We start from the raw sequence: 25,653 nt of genomic DNA, 5'->3' as shown, positions 1-25,653 counted from the left end.
AACTTGGGGCAGGAAAGAGTTTATTTAGCTTTCACTTATATATTGTAGTCCATCACTGAAGGAAGTCAGAACCGGAACTCAAACAGGGCAGGAACCTGGAGGCAGATGCTAAGGCAGAGGCCTTGGAGGGTGCTGCTTATTGGTTTGCTCCTCATGGCTTGTTCAGCCTGCTTTCTTGTAGAAACCAAGACTACCAGCCTAGGGATGGTGCCACCCACAATGGGCTGAGCCTTCTCCCATCAATCACTAAGAAAATGCCTTGTGGCCAGATCTTAAGAAGACATTTTCTCCTTTCAGCTGACTCTAGCTAGTGTTAAATTGACACAAAACTAGCCAGCATGTAGAACCACAGAAGCGTGGTAGAATGCTTCTTTCCTAGCATTCCTTCCCTAGCATCCTGTGTTTAATCCTCAGGCTAAATGACAGCAACAACAACAGTAGTCAAGGCATGGTGGAGATGCCTGCAATCCCAGCATTGAGAAGCAGAGGCAGGAGTCTCAGCATGAGCTGGAGACCTGCTACAGAGTAAGACTCTGTCTCCACAAAAGACAATACACATTAGTAAAAACGCTTTCCTTTTTCTCTGTCTTTTTCCTGCTAACAGAATCCAGGATGGTCTAGGACTCACAGTCCTTCTGCCACAGCTCTGAAGTTCAGGGATTGCAGGGATGCTCCCCATTCCCAGGTCTTATTTCTCCCTCCCACTCACCACCAGGGCAGCTCCGCAAGAATGGACTGTCCAGACATATACTTAGTTCTTTTTTCCTCTTTGTGTGACCTGTTTGATGGAAGGGCTCTACCACCTTGCATCACAGAATGACTGCAGAAATGACTCCAAGCAGTTAAGTGTGGTGAAGTTCAATAAATTGCTCCAATATTTTTTGTTATGCTTTATTAACAACAATATTCCACAGTAAGAACAAAGAAGTAATCACAGTAAATCATTGACCGTTAATGTGAGGAAAACTATAGGTGTAAAACACACTACCTGTTGTTACTATCGTCCAGACGACAGTCCTGTAGCATTTTGGTCTTCTGTAGGCTGCAGCAGTGGACATAGGAGGGCACAGGGCTGCATTCCACCTTCTTGAGATTGTGGTTTGATTTGAGAATTAAATTACAATGAGACAGGCTAACAGAAGAAAAGCCTAGTACAAATTTAACTCTTTTTCTTTTACATTTATCTATTTTGTGTGTGTGTTTCTGCGCACCCACACATGTATGTGCACCATAGGATCCATGGAAATCAGAGTATAACCTGTGGGAAGATGTTCTCTCCTTGCATCTTGTCAGCTCTGGAGATTGAGCCCAGCTGGTCAGGCCTTTCATTTCTACCCACTGAGACATCTCTCTGACCTTTACACAAGCTCTTGTTTTTCTGTTTTGTCTTATCTTGTTGAGACAGGATTGCTTTATATAACCCCAAATGTCCTGGCACTCACTACGTAGACAAGGCTGGCCTCAAAAAAATCAGAGAAATCTGGGGTTGGGGATTTAGCTCAGTGGTAGAGCGCTTGCCTAGCAAGCGCAAGGCCCTGGGTTCAGTCCCCAGCTCAAAAAAAAAAAAAAAAAAAAAAAAAAATCAGAGAAATCTGCCAAGATCTGACTCTGTCTACTTCCCAAGTGTTGGGAATAAAGGCATGTACCACCATGCTACCACACTCAGTCTGATACCAGCTTTATGTGGCACAATAAATCCCATTTTAAAAGGGGGAGAGTTACTGATTTGTGGAGCCAGGCAGGAGAACAAAAAGCAAACTGAAATGTTGTTTCATAAAGTAAAGAGGCTTGGGCCAGGGTGGCTGTAGGAGGAGTAGCTGTGGAGATAAGTTTACAAGGCTTATTTGTGCATAATTCTTTGGGCCTCTACTTGTTTCTCCTCGATGATAAGAATGAGAACAGCTCTCCCCAGGGAATTTCGCTGGTTTACAAAAAGTAGTGCATTCATAGTCAATCTTGCTTTTTGCTTGCTGCTTTTTAAATGCCTTTAGTTCAGACTGTCCCATCTGCCAGACCTCTGCAGTCAGCAAAGAGAGCCCAGGCAGCAGTTCAAGTTGGAAGAAGCCAGAATCCCCTGCCCTGCTACATCTTAAATCAGAGTTTTGGAGCTGCTTCTGAGACCAGGAGACAGCAGGTAGGTGTGTCTCTAAGACACCTTTCTCTAGCCATATTTCTGTAAGGAGTTAGATATTAAGTATTTTCTATTGTTCTATGGTGTGGTTGAAGATGAAGCTGTATTTGGCTGTGACAATAAAACTTAATGTATGTTCTGGGGAGATGGTTCAGTTGGTAAAGTGCTTGCCATGCAAGTATGAGGACCTAAGTGTTTGATCCTTAGAATCCACATCAAAAAGCCACACTCTGTGACAGATGCTTGCAATTCCAATGCTGGGGAGATGGAGAAATGAGGCTCACTGGTGCTCACTACCCAGTTACCTTAGCTTACTTAGTTAGCAATGACAGGCCCTGCCTCATAATAAGGTGGACAATGACTGAAGAATAATACCTGAGACTGTCCTCTGACCTCTGCAAACACACACACACACACACACACACACACACACACACACTATACACACATACACACTACATGCACATTACACACACATTATACATACATACACACACCACACACATTACACACACACACACACACACTATACACACATACACACTACATGCACATTACACACACATTATACATACAAACACACACCACACACATTACACACACACACTACACACACACACAACACAAACATATACACACACATTATAGACTACACACACATATTATACATACGTACACACCACATAGACATTATACAACATACACATACCGCACACATTATACACACATATACACTACACATACACACACTGCACACATAAACAATACACACACATACACATACCACACACATTATACACACATACACACTACACATACACACACTGCACACATAAACAATACACACACATACATACTATACACACACTACAAACACACACAAACAATACACACACACTATGCGCATACACTACACATACACAGATTCACACATTATACACACACATATACATTATACACATATTACACACACATTATTATCACACATACACACTATACACACATTATATACACATACACACTACACACACACACTACACACACACACACACACACACATACACACACACACACGTAAATATGGGCCATATAACTTCATGTAATTTGTCATGGACCAGTATTATAGTTGGTGGTAAACCTTTGGAAATATAAAAATAGCTATGAATGCTGTAAAAATAAGAGGTTATGTGCTGCTCTTCCACAGTGTGAGAAGACCTTCTGTCTGGTCAAGTAGTTTTGGACATCTGAGACTTTTCTAGAAACAATGTAAAATTTGCACATACACACATACTCTATTTTCCCCAAACAAAGGTAGTCTTTGCTGGATGTGCTGGTTCACACCTATAAAACTAGCACTTGGAATGCAGAAGCAAGTTGGAATTCAATGCCAGCCTGGACTACAGCCTGAGACTTATCTCAGGAAACAAAACAAACAAACCTTGTCACAATGCTGATGTTGTGGTTTGCCCTGGTTACTGTATTTTGATGCTAATTCCACTGCCCCAAGGACAGCTGCCTAGTCAAGGACTCAGAACTCAGGTAACTTCACCAGAGCCACCTCCCCATTGAATTTGTAAAGTACTGGTGAGGGGCAGGTACAGGATAGAAGGAGGCCTGTCATTGGAGGAGAAGGAAGGATGGGTGGGAGAGAAGTTTGAAGGAAGAGGAGGAGACTAGGGGAGAGAGAAGAGAGAGGGAGAGAGGGGAGAAGCCTTGGCAGGACAAGATGGCAGGTGATGTTAAGATTCTGCTCTGTGTATTTACAGGTTGTTATTAACGTTCTCAAGGGATGGATAGTACTGGGCTTTGTATGTTTAAGTGGGCAATTATATCATACCAATTGGGTCAAAGATTATTGTGTTGTATGTTCTTTTATGTGAGGGTTTGAGAGTAGGAAAGTGTGCGGTTGAGCTGTGTTTCCGCCAAGATATTTAGCAGATACCTTGGGCACCATGGTGTGGACCAAGCGGATAAAAGACAACTACTCTTAATTATTTTTATATTTTTACAACAACAAGATGGCGCCCAATGTGGGGCACCATCTGTTGTTGTATAAATATAAAAATAATAAGGAATAACAGTGTCTTTTGCCCCACTAGGTCCTCACTGCGGTGCCCCAAGATATCTGCTAGATATCTTGGTGGAAACACAGCCCAGCCGCACACTTTCTTACACTCAAACCCTCACATAAAAGAACACACAACACAATAATCTTAGATCCAATTGGTAAAATATAATTGCTGATACTTGTAATTCCTGAGTAAATCTGTTTCACTAATATTCTTCTCATTATAATGGCATCTTGGGGGGGGGGGTGGGGATTTAGCTCAGTGGTAGAGCGCTTGCCTAGCAAGCACACGGCCCTGGGTTCAGTCCCCAGCTCTGAAAAAAGAAAAAAAGAATAATGGCATTTTGGGAAGAGTTATCCCAAAGGCAGACTCCAGTATTGAAGATTATTTAAAAATACCTTTTAACAGATTTAACAGGTTAGTCACAACGGAGGTTATTATGTGGACCAAGTTGCTTTCGTATCATCAAGTTCATCTCCATCCTTCTCTTGTTCTACTCCACCAAATAAAGCATTTCTTCCCCAGCAACTTTATCCTTTGGCTGCCAGGGAGGCAGATGAGAGTAAGGCAGAAGCCAGGACACCTCTCCAGCTCTTGATCCGGAGGCATCTTAGTGTCCTCAGGACATCCCCCTTCAGAAACAGTAGCAGCTTTTCATTAGCCTTGTTAATTATCTGTGTGGTACTGGAGTGTGAATTCCCCATCCTGGTGGCCAGTTAATTTTCCTTCCTTGGCAATGCCTTTCAATTTAGCCCAGGCCATCTGCTTCTGGAAAGTGATCTTTTGTATGAAATCTTGCCTCAAACCAGTTCTCTTGGGCCTTTTCAGTTTAACGTTTACTTTTTCTGCTCCACCAGGGACAACTTGCTCTTGTTTACTAAAGAACGTTCACCAAAGGCCTCTGAAGACCTCTAAAAATTCATCAGAGGTCAAAGAAGGCAATTTTTATCCAATTCAGGAGGGTGGAAGGGAATCAGAATCTTGGGATTGCTGTTGGTCAGGAAGCAGAGCAAGGCATGCCTGAATAGTCCTGACGCTGCTTTTAGGAGGATGAAGTGGACCTGGAGATGTTGGTGGAAAGCAAGCACAGTGCCGGTGATGCTGGGAAGGTAATGATTTCTTTCTTTTTTTTTTTTTTTAAAGATTTATTTATTTATTATATATAAGTACACTGTAGCTGTCTTCAGATACACCAGAAGAGGGCATCAGATCTCTTTACAGATGGTTGTGAGCCACCATGTGGTTGCTGGGAATTGAACTCAGGACCTCTGGAAGAGCAGTCGGGTGCTCTTAACCGCTGAGCCATCTCTCCAGCCCATGATTTCTTATCTGTGGTTGTAAACTATCTTTCTTCCCTTTCCCTGTCACAGACATAATTATGGGATGTTTTGTCTCCATTTGTCTAGTACAGAGAACATAATGGCCTTCTTTCTGATTGTTCAGGTTGGAAAGAAGTGCGTTCGTTCAGTTGTCCCAATTTTTAGCTGTCTGTGGCCAGATTTATGTTTCAATTGACCTCGCAGACTTATGGTGAAGACTCGATATAATTGTATGATGACACTTGAATGTTCAGAGAAATACACTTGACATTCGGTACCTGTGCTGTTTATTTTTCTGTTGCTGCCAAAGTTACAGAAGACGGAGTTTATTTTGGCTTACAGTTCAAGGGGATTACAGTCCATAATGGTGAGGACAGCATGACATCAGGCAGCTACAAAAGGAAGCTGAGAGATCGGATCTTTAAACATAAATGAAGAACAGAGAGAAAATTGCAAGTGGGGCAAGGCAATGACTTTTTTTTTCTCCATCTTTATTAAATTGGGTATTTCTTATTTACATTTCTTTTTTTTTTAAAGATTTATCTATTTATTTATTTACTTATTTATTTACTATCTGTAAGTACACTGTAGCTGTCTTCAGAGACACCAGAAGAGGGTGTCAGATCTCATTACAGATGGTTATGAGCCACCATGTGGTTGCTGGGATTTGAACTCAGGACCTCTGGTAGGGCAGTCAGTGCTCCTAACCACTGAGCCATCTCTCCAGCCCTCTTATTTACATTTCAATTGTTATTACCTTTCCTGGTTTCGAGGAAAACATCCCCCTAGCCCCTCCCCCTCCCGTTCTATATGGTTGTTCCACTCCCCATCCTCCTCCCATTACCGCCCTGCCCCCAACAATCCCGTTCACTGGGGGTTCAGTCTTGGCAGGACCAAGGGCTTCCCCTTCCATTGGTGCCCTTACTAGGCTATTCATTGCCACCTATGCAGCTGGAGCCCAGGGTCAGTCCATGTATAGTCTTTGGGTAGTGGCTTAGTCCCTGGAAGCTCTGGTTGCTTGGCATTGTTGTTCATATGGGGTTTCAAGCCCCTTCAAGCTCTTTCAGTCCTTTCTCTGATTCCTTCAACGGGGGTCCTGTTCTCAGTTCAATGGTTTGCTGCTGACATTCGCCTATGTATTTGCCATACTCTGGCTGTGTCTCTCAGGAGAGATCTACATCCGGTTCCTATCAGCCTGCACTTCTTTGCTTCATCCATATACAGCTTGGTGGCTGTATATGTATGGGCCACATGTGCAGCAGACTCTGAATGGGCATTCCTTCAGCCTCTGTTCTAAACTTGGCAATGACCTTTAAAGCTCATCCTCAGCAACATACTTTCTCAGAGCAGATGTACCACCTCCCCAATGAATGTCACCAAATAGTATAATACCCAAGTCTATGGGGGACATAGCTTGTTCAAAACACTGCACTATCTAAGAACATTTTATTGATACTGATGTCAGGAACAGACTTCGATGGTATCTGGGGCTGCTTGTACTGGCTCATAGGAGTGAGCTGTGCAAATATCTTTCCAACTCTACATTGGGTGACATAAGTGACTTTATAATGAATGTTCTTAGGTCTGGGGTACAAGGGGGACACTGAGGCAGATTGCCCTTTTGGGTAAGAGGTTTATTAGAAGAGATAGTCACAGTGTTGTAGTTTGCTTTTCTGTTGCAGTGGCAAACATCACAGCCAAAAGCAAATGGAGTACACAGGGGTTTATTTCAGCTTACAGGACTGCAACTCATCATGAAAGAAATCTGGGCAGGATGTGGTGTCAGGAAAGGAAACAGAAATTTTGTAGAAACAACTGCTTACTGGCTTGCTCTTTATGGCTTGCTCAACCTCATTTCTCAAGCAACCCAGGGCCAGCATCTGCCCAGGGGAGGCACTGCTCATATTGGACATGTCAGTCATCAATCAAGGAAATGTTTCTCAGACATATCCATTGGCCAAGCTAATCAAAGGGATTCCCCAATTGAATCTCTCTCAGCTGGGTGTGTCAAGTTGACAGCTGAAGCTAATCAGGAGAAATGCCATGGACAAACAGCTGTAGGAAAGAGGCTACTACAGGGGAACAGGGCTGTATCAATATATGTATAACCTGAATCAGCTATGGTGAGAGGATTTGCCCCTCTGAAATTGGCAAGCTCTTGACCAGCATTGTGTTTTTTTGCCCAACAGTGGCTGCTAAATATGTGTCAGTATACTCCTGCTTGGGAATTGTCTGGAGAGTGAGCTACCAATGACAACATAAATGTGACAACAGACTGCTACTTTACTCTTTGATTTGATGACAGTGGGAAACATGTTTATCTCTGACTCTCCAACTCCTTTCCACTACTGCAATGATCAAGTTCATTATAACAAGGAAATATAGCCTATACTCAGCTTCCTACACAGGATCAGAGACAAGTTTTTCAATACATTAATTTAAAACCCTTTACAATTCCCAGTAGCAATCCTGGGCCATCTTTCCCTTTCTCCTTTTCTTCTCTTCTTTCTTCTTCAACTTGGAAAGTGAAATTTAATTTTTCATTTTTAGAAAGGTGACCATTTTTATAGCAGCAGTCTTCTGTTCACAGTATCAAGTTTATTTCAGATCTGGAGGAGAAAGAGAGAAAGAAAGGAAGAAAGAGAGAGAGAAAGAAAGAGAGAGAGAGAGAGAGAGAGAGAGAGAGAGAGAGAGAGAGAGAGAGAGGGAAAGAATTTAAAAAAAACAAAACAAAACAAAAAAAAAACTCCTCGGCTTTCAGAGCTTTCCTAGGCAGGTCCTTTTTGGTTGGAATCTAATAACCGTCGGCTCCACGCCAGACAAGGAACCGTTTCCTGTACAGAGTTCAGAGACCACCTTTGTCAGCGTCCTTTGAAGGACAGGAACGAAGAAAAGGACTTGTTGAAATCACTAAGGTGTGGCTGAGTAATAGTAGAAACTTAATTTCATAGATTGGGTTAAACAGCAATTAAATAAGTCTTTAGGGTGACCTTGTGGCGCAACGGTAGCGCGTCTGACTCCAGATCAGAAGGTTGCGTGTTCAAATCACGTCGGGGTCAGTGTTTTATACTTGCGATTACTCTTCAAAGAGTAGGAAAAGAGTCCTTCCTCTCAGTTTACAATGCCGAATTATTGTAGTTATAAGAAAGAAGAATCCAGGCAGGTACCCACAAGTAATTTAGTAACTTACTACAAGCATTTTGAATTTCGGTACCCACTCTTGTTCCTGTTTTAACCCCAGATGATACTCTTCTATACTCGCAACGTCTCCTATAGCAACCGCTAGCCTTTGTAGACTCTTACTTAGTCTCTATATTTAAAAAACAAAAGTGTACAAACGTGCCAGCACTTACTGCTCTATGGCACCAGATCTACCAGAGCACCAGCACGTTTATTTCTTCAGAAGAATTACGTTTGTTAGACCTAAGAGGGTGGGGGAAACATTTCCACGACTGTCTAATTAAAAGGAAACTTTACTTAGACTGACCAAACGGCTGCCTCAACCCTAAGTCAGGATTTCAGATAGCGGCCTTCACTGGATTTTGAGGTTCCTTTCCTGGAGAAGGGTTAGGGTTGATAGAAAACAGCTGTCGAGATAATTGGCTGTTGGCACTTGAACAGAAAGAGGGAGGGAGGTGTCAAGGCTCAAGGCTGCGTATGGGGTAGATAAGCATGATAGAACACAGCTGTCGGGATAACTGGCTGTTAGAAAGGAGGCAAGAAAAATAAGTGCAAGACTACTTCATGTAGGAGAGTCATCAAGGTATCTGAGAAGTCACATTTTCATAAGGCAAAAGGGCAATCATATTTGGCAAACAGGAGGTGAGCAAGGCACAAAAGGGTGGACACACATCATGAGGTTCCGAGTCTAGGTTGAAAACATAGTTTGCAGGATACAATTAGGCTTAGGAAACAGAAATGTATTCTTATAAGGTATGGAGACTGAATAACAGCGTGGGAAAATGACTCCTGTTTGGGTTTCACACTTTGTACTGATGATTTTTAAAATCAGGAATTCGATCTGTCAGCAGATGATATAAACGAGGTACTGCACACAACCAATTATTTTTGTTTGTTTTCCGGTTTTGTTTTATTTTGTGACAGGGTTTCTGTGTGTAGCCTTGGCTGGCCTCCAGCTGAGCCTCTCCTGGTCTAAGGATTAAAGGGGTGACCCATCCAGCCCCCTACTGTCTGCTATTTTTTTCTATTTTAAGAATTATTTTCTGTGTATGAATATCTTCATGTATGCATATGCACCGTGTGCCAAGGAAATCAAAAGAAGATATTGAGTTCCCTGGAACTGGAGTTATATTATAGATGGTTGTGAGCCACCGTGTGGGTACAGGGAATTATACTCAGGCTTTATACAAGAGCAACCCGTAATCTTAATTACTGAGCCATCTATCTCTACAGACCCTTTTTTTTCTATTTGCAATAGTTGTGGTGCTCTTGATCCATGGAGATTTCAGAAGGATTACATGCCATATAGCAATTTAGAAAAGGTTTTAAAAAGAAGTGGGGGGGGGTATCAAAAGATAATTAGCACAGTAGCTTTACTACAGTAGCGTGCTGGGCCCATAACCCAGAGGTCGTTGGGTCGAAACCATCCTCTGCTAGAATTTTTCTTCTAGGAACATATTTTGAGTCTTCCTAATCCGAGTGCATCTCTGGTATATATAAAGTATTAACAATAAAAGAAGGGATTGACCAAGGGCAGAGAGTTGTTGAGAAGATTGTACAGAGGATACTTATTTCTGTAGATGAGGCTTGATATTAAGGGAAGTCCTTAAGGAGAGGAGTGTGAGTCACAGTCACCTACTGCAGTGATGCTCTTTGAAGAAAAACAACCACTATGTATGAAAGAAGTGTGGCGAAGTTAAATTCTAGCAGATATTTTTTTGTATAAGGTAAAATGTATAAAAACAATTAATTTACAGAAATATAATACAGGAAAAAAACTTGAGCATTCCTAAACAAGATAAAGCAAAATAAGGATGCCGAGCCAGCCAGGAGTCGAACCTGGAATCTTCTGATCCGTAGTCAGACGCGTTATCCATTGCGCCACTGGCCCATCTCTAGATCTATGTACATAAAGAAAGAGGAAGTGACAGTATTATGTTGAGGTTCTAAGGTTACACTTGGGAAATACTATTTATTTCATTTCAAAGAAGATGCAAAACTAGAAGTAAAACTAGAAGTTTTACTGGTGTCTTTAAATTAATTTACTTTCGTTCAATTTCTTCATGAGAAAAACATCTAAAACGCCGATTAGGAAGTTTATTATGAAATAGCAATTCTATTATTTTAAGTGAATTCCAACCAGGAAGTTTATATCTACTCCAGTGAAATGGAGAAGTCATTGATGTCATTTATAAAACATCCGAGGTGGACTATTTACTCTCAAGTAGAGTTGGAAATCACAAAAGCCCACAGCCGTAGTCGGCAGGATTCGAACCTACGCGGGGAGACCCCAATGGATTTCTAGTCCATCGCCTTAACCACTCGGCCACGACTACAAGTGCTATAACTTTTCTTCAGGATTCAGTATTCTACATCTTAATGTATATCACACATTGACTACCCTTCTGGTATTATTAAGGATTTGTAATTTGTTGAATTCATGATCTACCAATGGAATCAGAGAGGAATCAAATTTAATTCCATACATGAAAGTGGGGACTTGAAGGACATTGTTTGATTCTTTAGAAAACAAATCCGCAATATGTTCTAGGAACTGTATCACAAGCCAAAACTTGTGATATTTATCCTCACGCGTCCCAGAAACATTAAATGTCACAAATTTTAAGTCTGACAGAGGAGGGTTGTTCTTCAGAAATTCACATGTACAACTAGTTAATCCAGTACTTGCAATACAGCTTAAATAAAACTTAACTGCCATTAAAATTAGCATTTTAAAATTCCATCGAAACATTTTACAGGTGAGACTATCGTTTGTTTATTTGTCTAGCTGTAGATATTTTTAGACCATTAAAAATATTTCTGAGGGACTGGAGTGATAGCTCAGAGGTTAAGAGCACTGAATGCTCTTCCATAGGACTTGAGTTCAATTCCCAGCAACCACATGGTGGCTCACAACCATCTATAGTGGGACTAATGCCCTCTTTTGGTGTGTCTGAAGATAGCTACAGTGTACGCATATACATTAAATAATAAATAAATCTTTTTTTAAAAATTTATCAGTACATTGTTGCTCTCAGATCTTATTTCAGATGGTTGTGAGCCACCATGTGGTTGCTGGGAATTGAACTTAGGACCTCTGGAAGAGCAGTCAGTGCTCTTAACCGCTGAGCCCAATAAATAAATCTTTAAAAAATTATTTCTGAGTGAAGTTAGAAAATATTTTTGATGGTTAAATCCTTTTCATTCTGAGGGATCTTCTCTCATAGAAGGACGTATCTAATATTTTGCAGATAATAATTTAGAAATACAAAGATCATTCCCAATGACAGGACAGAACCTCACAAACTTCACTTTTCTGAAACTTGAGTACCGTGGTCACAATACTGTCCTGTTTATGCATTCGTGAGAACACAAGGACTTCCGTTTCATCTAAGGCTGAGAAACCACCGCTCGTGTTTTCTCTCCTAGGCTCCAGAATATTTAGGTGCCCTAGTCATTTCTTTTTTGCTTGTCCCCAAAGTAACACTTTCTAACTCCAAAGGTTCCACCCTCCCAGGTATGGCAGTATGTGCCTGTAATTCCAGCCGCCTCGGAGGCTAAGGCAAGGAGATAACTGAATTGGGGGATAGACTTGGCTACATAGTTAGAGGTTATCTCATGCTACATAGTGATGCCCTGTCACAAAGGAATTAAAAATTAAAAGAAAAAAAAATCCCGCCACAACCTTCAAGATTTTTTTAAGTATCAACATTTACAGACGCGATTAAAATGAAACGTGCTGCGTGTTCCAGTAGCCGAGAAACTCGCTCTAGATCCCACCCACGGAGGTCTTAGCGTATTCCCTACAGTCACTGTAGAACCCAAGGTGCGTGAAGACAGCTGCCAATTCTACATTTGATTTAAATGTTACTGTTGTTGTTAAACTCTGAATTTTGCATGGGGAGCTTGATAAATATTCATAGAATGAATTATACCTAAGCTCAGATCTGAATGTGTATGACGGAGCCAAGCTGGAGGCAATGAAGTTGTGTTCTAAACTTAAACCTCATGGAACGTGGCACCAGAGGAAGAAAGATCTGCCTATGAGAATTGCTTTTTGAAAGACAACGAGAAATCACATTGGAGACATCGTGGAAGGTGGATTATGTCTACCACACGGTTGTTCTTCCTTCTACAGAGAAGATTACCTCATAATGAAAAGGATTTGATCATCAAAACTTTTTACTAATTTCCCTCAGAAATAATCCTTTCTGGGGTTAAAATATTTTCAGCCAGATAAAGAAACAAAAGATAGTCTTGCCTGTAAAATATTTTGGTGGAATTTTAAAATGCTAATTTTACTGGCAGCTGTTTCAGCTTGACCTTTATCCCACCTAGTATTTTTTGTCCTCCCAGCCAGACCACTTGTCAGGCTAGAAAACATGCAGCCACACTTCCTCATGAAGCAAACACTTCTTTCTTCACCCTGATCCTTGCTTTGTTTACAGCCAATGTGCTCATCCTTAGGGCTCTTTTTTGTGAGTAGCTTTTGCCTTGCCTTGCCTTGCCTCTCTCTCTGTCTCTCTCTCTCTCTCCCTCCCTCCCTCCCTCTCTCTCTCTCTCTCTGTCTCTCTGTCTCTCTCTCTCTCTCTCTCTCTCTCTCTCTCTCTCTCTCTCTTTTCCTCTCCTTCCCTCTCTCCCTCTTTCTTTCCTTTTCAAATTCATTTTTTTAGACAGATTTATTTATCTTATTATATACACTGCAGCTATCTTCAGACCCACCAGAAGAGGGCATCAGATCTCGTTACAGATGGTTGTGAGCCACCCACCATGTGGTTGCTGGGATTTGAACTCAGGACCTCTGGAAGGGAGGTCAGTGAGCCATCTCTTCAGCCCTCCTTTTTAAATTCAAACAGGAAAAAAAAAATTGAGTAGGGTCTTGCTTTGTAGCCCAGGCAGGCCTACCACTTGGAATCTTCCAGCCTCAGCCTGAGGGCTGAGATTACGGGTATAGGCTACTACACTCAGCAAAATATTTATTATGATATTTTCAATATATAATGAAAGTGGAAATGGAATTATTTATATATTCATCATCCACAGTCAACAAGTAACTGTTTATTAGTTTCATCTAGTTTTTAAATTTTTTTACTGAACAACATTAAATTAATTTAGGGACATATGATTAATATATAAACATGTCATGTATCACATGAACATATATTGATACAGCCACTGTGCCCTTGTCCAATTGAAGACGCTGTAACAATTCTTTACAGGTATCTAGTAATGTTTTGTTGTCTTTTACGTTTCTTTAAAATATAAGGTTTTTTCCTTTCCCCTTCTTTTTCTTCTCCGACTCCCTCTGAGACCTTGTTTCATTCCGAAGTCCTTGCTGAAACCCCTTGTGTAGACAGTGAGATCTTTAAACTTGTGATGATGCTCCTGCCTCTGTATTGGGATTACAAGAATAGTAGTTGTTTTTTATTCCGCCCCTGGTTCAAGTTGCTTCATACTGTTTGACAGTAATGGCTACTTCAGTCTCTGAGTTTGAAGTTTTCCAGAGTTTTCGCTTTGTTATTTTGCTCTGCTACAAACTTTTTTTAAAAAGTCTTCTTTGTGCTTACCCGGTATTAAGGTTACATCAAGAAGCAGTTGTCAGATGACCTATTGTCAAAGATGAAAAGCAAAAGCCACTATCCAGATCAACCACGAAGGGATTCGAACCCTCAATCTTCTGATCCGAAGTCAGACGCCTTATCCATTAGGCCACGTGGTCCCACATGGAGAATATGCTGCTCATGTATTATTGGAAAACAATCTTTTCTCTTTGCGCTTTATGGTGATTGATGTTATTACAAATTTATCAGTGAACTATGTTTAAATCTAATATCATGGAGTTCTTTCTGATCAGGAACTCTCGAATATAGAAATTTGATGCACCAATTATAGTTGTTTTTGTTGTTGTTTTTAAATCGTTAGATCAGAAGCAAGAATAAAAGGCCACTACAAGCGCAAGGGCTTCCACGGGGCATTAAAGGAAGGGAGCCACTGCTGCACACACAGACCGTGTACCACTCACTGCCCTGCAATGTTTCCAGGTCAGGAATTCAACTTGTGCACTGGACAGACCCACCCAAATAAATCTAAGACATAAATTCAGATAGTATAAAAGACACTCATGAACAGAGACCAGAACTTTTATAATCTGGACGGTTGAGGGAGGAGCAACAGGACCTGTTAGGCCTCAGAAGGCTCAGCTTCAAACTAAGACGACGGTGAAGGTAATGGGGCTGGTACCATCTGCCTCTTCTGCTTCCACTGTGTAGTTTCTCATTCAGTAGGGGACAGCACTGCGCTGGGCTGAGGCGACCTTCAGGTGCTCTACTGTGTCCTCCAGATTCCTTAGATTCATGTGTCTAAACCTAGATCTTCTGAATGTCACTGTACTGGAAGATGAATTCTTTAAAGAGGCGACAAGGCAAAACGTGACTGTCATTCTTACATTCTAACAAGAAGAGTATATTAGAACACTGGTCCACAAAGAAAACCACATAAAGAAGATCATTGCCTGCAAGCCAGGGGAAAGAATCCTTAGGGAGGATATATATATGTACATATACAGTATCTATTCAGTATATACTGTGTGCACATCAGTATAAACTATATGTAGGATATATACTATATATGTATATATTTATATCAGTATAATTTTTAAAAAGTAGAAAAACAAATTAGAAACAAAGTAGAAAAAGAAATTCCTGTTGTTCAAATACTGCACCTTACAGTATTCATTATGGCCGCCCTATATGACTACTACTTTGTCTAACACAATCCTAGAAGGTCAGAAGTTGTGTCTCTCTCCCTTTTCCCCACTTCCTTCTGCTCTTCCCAGGTTGTCGCACTGTAGATTGGAATATCCTGGAATTCGCTATATAGCCTAGACCATCCTCACACTGGAAGCTTATCTTCATAAGAATGTGTTTCTAGCCTGGTTTTGCCTGTTACTCCTTTTAAGAGTTCATTTCAGCTTGTAGAGAAAGAACACCAAGTCTCAAATCTGACTTGAGGAATAAACTTTGAAGATATTAATGGTCTGAAGAGCAAGAAATAAAGAAATCAAAGAACACACGACAGTAAGCAATGAGGTGGGGCAGGGGAAACTCCCAAACGTTTTCCTCTGGCTCATGTGGACATTTGATCAAAACACGTTCTTTTGATTCATCTTCAGATTCTACAGCAAGAAAATTTCCTTTTTCTCAATTCCCAGCTAAAAGAGGGTTCTGTAATGTACGTAATTTCCAGTATTAGTCAGGAAGATGGTTGCAAATTTGAAGCAAGACCCTGTCTCAAAACTCCTAATAATGGGCTCTTGGGCACTCAAATTCAAGTAAGTAGCTACTTTGCTTCGAAATACAATCCTTTAGAAGACCCAGAACCCCTTCCCCAAACCCGACCCTAGTAACAACAGCAATAATAGATCAGCTGTTCTGCTGACCCTGGGGTAATTGCCCACAGAATCGAGGATTACCTCGGTGAGTGTGCTTTCTTTGTATCATTGCTGTGAACAGAGCGATCTGTGTAGGCATTATGGAAGCTAGTGGAGTATGACCTGGAGGCGAGGCTTTAGGGCTAATAGTAGCCCTCCAGGCAGAAAATGGTCGCACTCACAGGCCAATTCTCCTGGCTCACTGCAAAGCTAGAAGTTTGGTCTAGGGTTAGAAGAGATGTTTCTTGGTTCTGTTTACTGTGACTATAAAGTACATTCATCTACTGTTTTTCTGAAAATGAGACAAAATTAGCAAATGAGAAAACTGTATGAAAGTAACAAGACAGTTTGAAAGTTAAGGATAAGTTGGCAGAATTCCTTACTTTATCACACAATGGAGCTATGAATTTTGAAAACATAAAGGATCAAACTTTGAAACTTTATTTTAGCACAAGTGGGCAGGTCATTCTGGATACTTAGATGAGCCTGAAAACCCCTTAAGGCTGTGACCTCGTGGCGCAACGGTAGCGCGTCTGACTCCAGATCAGAAGGTTGCGTGTTCAAATCACGTCGGGGTCAAGAGTTTTGGTCTAGGTCGGCGAAAAAGATTCAAATGAAATGTTTATTTAATTAGTTCCTTGGTTTAAGATCTGTGCTGATAAAAAGCGCTGCATGTTTGCCTTCAGTAAGATTTCTGTTGTGTCTTATTCGGGTTTTTACTGGCATTGAAAAGTGGGTTGCGAGTTCTAGCTTTTGCTACTCTTTAAAAGTGAGTTTGTAGAAAACACAGAACAAGAATAAAATTAGAGTGGTTCGCAAGATCAGGACGGACTGACAGCAAAACTGGGTAACTTGGTAAGGTCTGGGAGCCGTCTGCGGCATCAATCAGGAGCAGGGACTAAAAAGTCTGCAAGGAAGGGATAAACCTCTGTGCTGGTTAGTCTTATGGCAACTTGACATAAGCTAAGTGTGATCTGAAAGGAGAGAACCTCAACTGAAAAAATGTCTCTTATAAGATCAGGCTGTAGACAAGGTCGTAGGGCATTTTCTCAATTAGGGATTGATGGAGGAGGGGCCAGCTCATTGCAGGTGGTGCCATCCCTAGACAGGTAGTTCTGGGTTCTGTAAAAGAGAGGGCCGAACAAGCCAGTAAGCATCACCCTTCATGTCCTGAGTTCCTCCTGTCCTGACTACAGTGTGGAAGTATAAACCCTTTCCTCCCCAGCTTGCTTTTTAGGCCTAGTGTTCATCGCAGGAATAGAAATCCTAACTACGAACAACTCTGAATGTTCCAGGAAGCTCATCGGGTTGTAGTCCCTAACGTGTTTTAACTCAAGACTTTAGTACACTAGCAACTCCGGACCTTTCTGGTGACCTCACCTCCCACCAGGATCTCCTATCTGTGGCATGGCTTTGACCTTGGTGATTATTGAAAATTGGGCACCCTGTTTGATCTGGTTAGCACCCATAGCTTTCAGGAACAACGCTCCCTAGGAACATCTACTGGAATCGGCTTCCCACTCACTGCCTTTCCCACCGCGGACATTGGCTGCTGTGCCCTGAGCTATTGGACTCATTTTACCTCTGCCCATGTTAATCCCAACAAATGAGAGATCGTTACCCAAAGTCTTTGGTCAAATTAAGCAAACTTTATTTTCTGTCACACAGGGCTAACTCCCTAAAGTAGGGTTTGAAAAAATTTCATTGGACATAGGAGGAGGTAGGATTTATAATTAAAAAAACAAAACAAAAACCTGAAGACTAGGGGATTTTCAAGAGTTTGGGAGATCTCCAAAGACATTTGGTTATGTACAAACTTGACTGAACATTTTAAAATTATTTGGCAGAACATCTTATTTTATCAGGGTATATTCAAGGGCCGAGTCAAACAGATTAGGGTGAAACAGATTAAAGTGCAGACAACTTGATTTTTGCACCAAACAGAAACGGACTTGTCTGACCTTGTAACAACATATCTTCCATCCTTAAGATGGAGTCAGGCTAGTCCATCACCCACTGTCTGTGGATAAATTCTGTCTCCAGTAATCCATGGTATGTATCACTTAGGCTAAGATTGCTGTTAAGTTGTTTTCCCCCTTTTTGTGTGTGAACAGTAAAGTGTGCGTTTGAAAAACCATACCCGACGTGATGTGTCTGTGATGTGCAAGTCATGAAGATACAGACATGAAGTTATTCACCTCTTCCCAGTTTTTTTTTTCTTGCTCAATAAAATCTGTGTTTTTACTATGCTTGCTTTTAAAAATTAAGATTGATTTATTAGACAAGTTGTGATTGTGCACATTTGTGTTTTAATGGTGTGTAGTGTATAATGCGGTTTTATGGTGTTTTAATGTTATGCTTACATTATGCTATTTGAGATAGTCTATGTAGCCAAGGCTGGTCTTACCTCTTATCCTCCTGCTTGGGTTTCTAGAGTGTTGAGATTACAGATATGCACTTGACTTCTAATTATCGTTTTTTTTTTTTTTCCCCATGTAAATCTTACCCTGGCAGCTGCCTGTGCCTGTTAACTATGTGTTACTGGCCTTTCAGATCCTGAAGCCTAGTTTGCTTTTTCTCTCCACAGGACTTTTGTGTCTGATTTTTCTGAGAATGTGTTCTGAAAAGGTATTCTCTGCCCTTCGATGCTTGATTTAGATACTTATTTTTCAGTGCACAACCGAAACAAATCGGTTCCTCCAAAGCAGCCTTTCTTCTGACTTTAGTCAGAGCTTCACTTTCTGAATGGCCTCTATCACCAAGTCCTGGGAAATCAGTATGTCTGAATCTGTAAGCCCAGTGCCTAGCAAAGCATGTGACAAATGAATGAAAAATAGAAATAAAACGAAAGGGAAGGGCATGACTCTCCCTAGGTACGATGAAAGGGAAAATTTATTGTAGATAAAAGGGGGACATAGCCAGAGGTAGACAAAACTGGGAAAGTCCTTAGTGGTCAAGACCCTGATCATGTGGGAGAGGGGGATAGGAAGGTAGAGAGTCACAGGAAGGGACAGAAGGAACCAAGTACAGCAGCTAGGGGGCCACAGGTACAAAAGGGATGAGTAACCAAAATAGATCATACAGGAAAGAGCCTCTGGGGGAAGGGCAGTCCAGTCCCTGGGCTGGAGAGTTCAGGGTGAAGGGCGGGGTATGCCAACCATACCCTGTAACAGGTAGGGACTGAGGGATGCTGGGAGAACCTGGAGGCCAGGTCTGATTTGATATGTTAAACAGACATCTCAGAGGTTTGTCCAGGGTTTGAAACTTAACAGTGTACAGAAGGTACCTAATTTTGGAGGAATTATGGAAGGAGATGGAAGATATATATCACAAAATACTACTAAAGAGTTTAGGAAAGATATTGGAAGTGTAGCTCAGTGGTAGCACACTGACCTGATAGAGCTTCGAGCAGAAACCTCTAGTAAGGATAGGGCAGAGTTGCAGCATCAAGTAATGTCACTAGCCTGAGGTACTCTCTTGGTTTTCTTCTCTTTCTCTTTTCTTCTCTTCAGTTTTTCAAGAGAACAGTGTTTTTCCTGTGTAACAGTCCTGACTGTCCTGGAACTCACTCTTATAGATCAGGCTGGCCTCAAACTCAAATTCACAGAGATTTCTGCCTATCTCTGCCTGTCTCCCAAGTGCTGGGATTAAAGACCTGCACTACCTCTGCCCTACTGGTGTGTTTGCTAGCCTATCCTAAATCATACATTGTAAATGATTTTCACTGTGGCATTTTTTTTTACATTATAGAGTGTATTTTGATCATATCCATCCCTTATCACCTTATCTTGTCTCCCCCACTTCTTCCCAATCAGACACCTTCTATTTTCATGGTATATGTTTGTGTCTGTGTGTTCCAGTTTTGTCAAGGATGCTTATAGGAACATGACTAAGGATTACTTAAAGTAGGATAGGCTTTGGAACTCACAATTCCCACACAACCTATTAATTGCTTATAGATCCTCAGGGCACGGTAGAGCCCTAGGAGCCTCTTCTACCTCCTTCACAGGACCAATCAAATGAAAGTGATCACAGCAGCTGAGAAATCAAAAGTGCAACAAAAGCTTTATCCTGCCTGGAAGACAACAGTCCATGTAAATCCTTCCTCTCTTCTCCCTCTTCTGAGATATTCCTTGAATCTTGGAGGGGGTAATAATAGATTTCCAATTTTTGGTGGAGCTCCTTCTTCTCAGCATCGTGGCCAGATATAAATCTCTGCAGTTACCACTTCTCACTACAGAGAGCAGCTTCTCACTGTACTAATCTGTGGTTGTAAGTACAGACAATTGTTAGAAGGCAATTTAACAAAACAATAACAATTGTTTTCTCATTATGGCCTGTGACCTCCAAAATCTGGGGATTTTTAAATTATCAGAAGTGAATTCTCTTTTCTGGGGTAGGACTCAAATTCAACCAGTTATCTCCATAACAGAACTGTCACTGCTACATCAGTAGGCATGCCTTGCCTGGCTGCTTAGGAGGGTAGGATGTCATTTCACAACAGAGTGTGATTACATTTCATAACAGAGTGTCATTACCACCACCACAAACACCAGTCTGCATAGAACCATCCAGAATTATGAGGACTGTCCAGGAAGAAGGAAGATTCTAGTTCGGTTCTAGCTTCATTTCTCAGTGTCTAGTCACCAGGGTATGTGATGTCTTCAATGGGGGGTTAACCTTCTAGTTCCGGTGGGCAACCAGGGGCAGTGGTAATGACCAGTATTGTTTCTAAGGCTTGAGGAGGCCTCCCTGGCCAACAATCTATAGAGAAGTAGCACATCCCTTTTTGGGTTTTCTCTTCATAGCCAGTGGCTTCTAGTAACATCTTTATCCATTCACAAATCTGCTAGAACTTTATTTATTTTGTTTGTTTATTTATTTATTTGCATTGCATTTAGTTACCATGTACAGATGTGTGGGAAGGTCAGAGGACAACTTACCAGAATTGGTTCTCTTTTTCTACTGTGTGGGTCCTGAGACAGTGTCTCACTAGGTAGCCTTGGTTGGCCTAGAACTTGCTATATACAATAAGCTGGCCTTGAACTCACAGTGACACCCTTTCCTTTGCCTCCCAGTGCTGAGATGAAAGGCCCACATCACTCTATCCACATTTGTGGCTATCTTACAAATACAAAATGAACTCACATTTTATTCTATCCAATATCTAGTGAGCAAGTGTATAAGCTATCACAACCACTTAGAAGGAGAACTAATGTGTACACACAGATGCACATGCAAACACACACACACACACACACACACACACACACACACACACACACACACACCCCAAGACACAAGAGGGAAAGTAGAGAAGAGAGAATGTCTTGTGTATTGTATCAGCGCAGTAACCCTCAATAAAATGCTGATTGGCCAATAAGCTTACACAGAAAATAGAAGGTAGGGCATCCAGTAGGGAGATGGACTCCTGGGACAGGGCAAAAGAGGGAGATTGGAGGTCATAAGTATGGGAGCTGAGCAGAGGTAATCAGTCACATGGCACAACTTAGGTTAGAAAGTCCCTAGGGCATAGTGGTACATGAAGGGGAGGCAGGCAAGTCTGAGCTCTTGACCATCGTGATCTATGTATGAATTCCAGGGCAGACATGGCCACATAGCAAAACCATTTTTCAAAACCAAACCAAACCAGCATCAACTAAAAACCAAGTAAACAAAACAAGAACGAACTTGAAAGATGTGTGAAGTCACTGTTTTCTACATCGATTAAATTTCACAGCATGGGGCTGGAGAGATAGCTCAGCGGTTAAGAGCACTGACTGCTCTTCCAGAGGTCCTGAGTTCAAATCCCAGCAACCACATGGTGGCTCACAACCATCTGTAATGGGATCCAATGCCCTCTTCTGGTGTGTCTGAAGACAGCTACATGTATATAACAAATAAATAAATCTTAAAAAAAAAATTTCACCACATGTCCGACTAATGATTCTACTTAATACAGCATACACCTCTTGGCAGGAGATTCAACAATATTTTAATATGTTTGTTTTTGTGATTTGTCACCTAAAATTTTCAGATATGTATAGTAAAGTTTTTCTTGAAAAGTGGAAAATATATTTTGTTTTGTTTTTGTTTTTCATGTCCCAGTAACCCAGCAATCCTGCAACAGCAAACATGATAGCAAATCCAACAGCAGCAAGGGGAGAGTCAAAAGGGGCAGTGGTCACCATGGGCCCTCTCAGGGGCTCTTCCATTTATACCCTCTCCAGAGTTTCCAGAATTAAACTATCTGGAACTGGCAAAAACACACCCCCTCCTCCAGCACAAGGCAACCATAGTTAATGGCCATGGATCAACTGAAACAGCCCTCTATCCCACACCTGGGGTTAAAATACAAACAGTCATATAACATAACTGTCTTGTTTTGTTTTTTTACCCCTCCCCCATAACTGAGTTTTTTAAGAGGTCAAAACTTTCACTACATAGGGTTTCCACTGTGGAGCAAATATCAGGCCAGTGTCGAGAAGAGCCAGTATTAACTGGTGACTAGGATAAAGTATGGTATTTACAAGAACAAGCCCATACTTGACCCAGTTATAGAGGGAGCTGTAAGAGATGGCACTCTCTGGCCGATAGTGGGAGGGGCAGAGTGCAGAGGTCAGGCCTGAGTTCAAAGAATGTGGGCACCAAACAAAGCTTGGTATAAAAAACAACCCCAGAACTGTTTGATTTAAGGACAAGGAGGTGGGTGGGAATGCTGAAGGAACTGAATACCGATTACATTCTAGAGTAAGGATTGTATATAGAGAATGGTATAATTTAAAAAAAAAATGGTTTCTTTAATTCAACAAAGTAGCAGTGAGAACTTCAGTTGTTGCTGTTGTATTTTGCAGCATGGTGCAGAAAAACACCTAAGGATTAACAAGCAACAAACAAACGCTTGGCCAATTTATTCTGCTTCATTGTCATTGATTTTAAGGTGGCTCTGCATGACTTCTAGTGACCATATCTGACAATGATTTAACAACTTCAGTATTTGAAATGTTAGGTTCTGCCTAGTGGATTTCTATAAGGTATTGTCTCAAAGACTCAATAAAATTCAGACTAGTTAGGCACCGTGGCACACACTTTTTATCCAGTACTCAGGAGTCAGAGGCTGCCCCATTTCTGTGAGTTCCAGGCCAGATGGAGTTATGCAGTGAGACTGTTTCAAAAAACAAAACCAACCAGACAACAACCCCAAACAAACAAACTCCAGACTAGAATATGGGTTTTAGTTTCCAATAGGAGGAGGAATGTCTTTTGGAGTCAAGGTACGAAATTTTCATATTGTTGTTACAGAACATGGGGGAGGGGGGATGATTTAAAAGAGGAAAGTATCAGAGACACCGTGAATACATTCCAGCATGGTAAAGAATATATGAGAGTAGGTGAGGTATGTCAAGGAAGTGATGAATTTGTGTGATGAGCTTGCTTTCTCCTTATTCAGTCTAGAACTCCAACTCAAGAAATGGTTGGTTCCATCCTCAGTTAGGGCAGGTCTTCCCACTCAAGTGACCTAATCTAGATGATCTCTCACAGACACTCCTAGAATCTTGCCTTTTTAGTAATTACAGGTCCTGCCAGGTGGGCAATCATTATTAATCACGGGAAGGGCCTGTATATGTAGATTAGGCCGGGTTTGAACTGAAACTTACTGATAACTGAGGATGACCTTGAACCCTGACCTGCGGCCTTATGGCCCAGGTGATGGGATTACAGGGTTGTCCCTCCACATCCAGCTACAGGTATTTTAACGTCATCGTAAGAAAGCTAGAAGATTGCCTATCTACCGTTTTTCTCATTAATTTTTTAATGTAATGGTTTTTAAATATTGTGGGAGCTGGTATTGAAGGTGAGGTTTGAAAATGTCCTGTATGGTTTACTCTTCTTATTAACATGAGTTTACTTCTTACGTGTTCGTTCTAGCATTCTGTTCACTAGATATTTCCTCAGGAACCAATTATGTTGCAAATAAGTGTTTATTCCAGAGCTCCGTGAAATATTCATCAAAGTTTCAGTAGAAGACTCCGAATGACTGCTTCTTGGTTTGTTCTCAGCCTTTGGGATGGTTATAAAATATTTTGTTCTATGTGTCCAGTAACAGGCTTCTACCCAAGACCCAAATGCATGATTTTGGAAGGGAAAATTTTCAGCTTAGGGATGCCTTCCGATGACCAAAGTAGTCGACATCCTTCGCCCTCATGAGAGATCCTCCATCCAGGTAAACCCTCCTTAATATCTGATCCAAATAGTCTTTGAGTTTTCTTTGCCTTGTCTTGCCTTTTCGTTTTTCCAGACAGGCTTTCACTATGTAGTTCTGACCAGTCTGGAATTGCTGTGTAGACCTGGGGTGGGATGGGGTTGGGTGGCGGGCTTCACGAGTCTGGGGTGGTTCTGGAATGACATCGTCAGAGATCTGTCTGCCTCTGTGGTTTCGGCGCTGGAATAGCATATGTAAGTCACCACACCTAGGTTATTTCTAAAGGCTTTAATTTTATTTTTTTCTTTAAAAATTTATTTTTAAGTGTTTTTAATGGGCACTATTTAAACTTTCCTTTGTAAGCCAGTTCTTTATTCCAATTGTTAGAAATAAGTAATTAAGAACAAGTTAGGTAACTCGATCAACATTTTAGATATTTCTCATACTCTTCAGATCTGTATACCAAATTTAGGACTTGGAGGAACTTGATTAAGCTCCAGTTCTCCTTTTCCAGGAAACTGATACGTTTTCTGCTGTTTTGGGTTCTTGCTTTTTCTTTCTTTCCTTTGTTCCCCATTCCACAGCAGTCAATCACAGCTACCAAAAACAACTTGTACACCTTGGAAGACCTACACTTCTCTATTCTGAAGAACGAATAAGATAGATAAGAGGGACCATATTGCAGACTTTCATTTCATTTCTTTCTTGAAATGAAAAACTCTTTTTTTTTTGTTAGAGATAATCTCTATTTTCTAATCATCTATTAAAAATTGTTGGGTAGTCAATTAGATAAGATGGATGAAGCAAAGAAGTGCAGGCCGACAGGAACCGGATGTAGATCTCTCCTGAGAGATACTGCCAGAATACAGCAAATACATAGGCGAATGCCAGCAGCAAACCACTGAACTGAGAACGGGACCCCCGTTGAAGGAATCAGAGAAAGGACTGGAAGAGATTGAAGGGGCTCGAGACCCCTTATGAACAACAGTGCCAAGCAACCAGAGCTTCCAGGGACTAAGCCACTACCCAAAGACTATACATGGACTGACCCTGGGCTCCAACCTCATAGGTAGCAATGAATAGCCTAGTAAGAGCACCAGTGGAAGGGGAAGCCCTTGGTCCTGCCAAGACTGAACGTGATTGTTGGGAGGAGGGTGGTAATGGGGGAGGATGGGGACGGGAACGCCCATATAGAAGGGGAGGGGGAGTGGCTAGGGGAATGTTGGCCCGGAAACCGGGAAGGGGAATAGCAATTGAAATGTAAATAAGAAATACTCAAGTTAATAAAGATAAAAAAATTGTTGGGTAGTAATTTTCTGGTT

General features: G+C 41.4%; 1 long non-coding RNA gene and 5 other non-coding genes across 7 annotated transcripts; 3 read left to right on the top strand and 3 right to left on the bottom strand.

The window, feature by feature from the left end:
- Positions 1–1,872: 1,872 nt before the first annotated feature.
- On the top strand, positions 1,873–25,646 carry LOC134482713 (uncharacterized). Of its 2 annotated transcripts, XR_015641279.1 has the most exons (4): positions 2,097–2,134; positions 5,058–5,309; positions 24,230–24,352; positions 24,916–25,646. It is a non-coding gene; the product is annotated as an uncharacterized LOC134482713 (long non-coding RNA). The 2 variants fall into 2 exon arrangements; XR_015641278.1 differs by lacking the exon at positions 5,058–5,309 and having other exon boundaries at positions 1,873–2,134; positions 24,916–25,641.
- Positions 8,507–8,578, top strand: Trnaw-cca8 (transfer RNA tryptophan (anticodon CCA) 8). Its single transcript has one exon. It is a non-coding gene; the product is annotated as a tRNA-Trp (tRNA).
- Positions 10,518–10,590, bottom strand: Trnar-acg4 (transfer RNA arginine (anticodon ACG) 4). The gene has a single exon. It is a non-coding gene; the product is annotated as a tRNA-Arg (tRNA).
- On the bottom strand, positions 10,954–11,035 carry Trnas-aga6 (transfer RNA serine (anticodon AGA) 6). Its single transcript has one exon. It is a non-coding gene; the product is annotated as a tRNA-Ser (tRNA).
- Positions 14,346–14,418, bottom strand: Trnar-ucg4 (transfer RNA arginine (anticodon UCG) 4). Its single transcript has one exon. It is a non-coding gene; the product is annotated as a tRNA-Arg (tRNA).
- On the top strand, positions 16,636–16,707 carry Trnaw-cca7 (transfer RNA tryptophan (anticodon CCA) 7). The gene has a single exon. It is a non-coding gene; the product is annotated as a tRNA-Trp (tRNA).
- Positions 25,647–25,653: the final 7 nt, after the last annotated feature.

Source organism: Rattus norvegicus, chromosome 17 (genome assembly GCF_021556685.1).
Source record: "Rattus norvegicus strain SHRSP/BbbUtx chromosome 17, alternate assembly SHRSP_T2T, whole genome shotgun sequence".
Taxonomy (NCBI): Eukaryota; Metazoa; Chordata; class Mammalia; order Rodentia; family Muridae; genus Rattus; species Rattus norvegicus.
The sequence above is the reverse complement of the archived record's forward strand: the minus strand, read 5'-3'. Positions and strand labels throughout refer to the sequence as shown.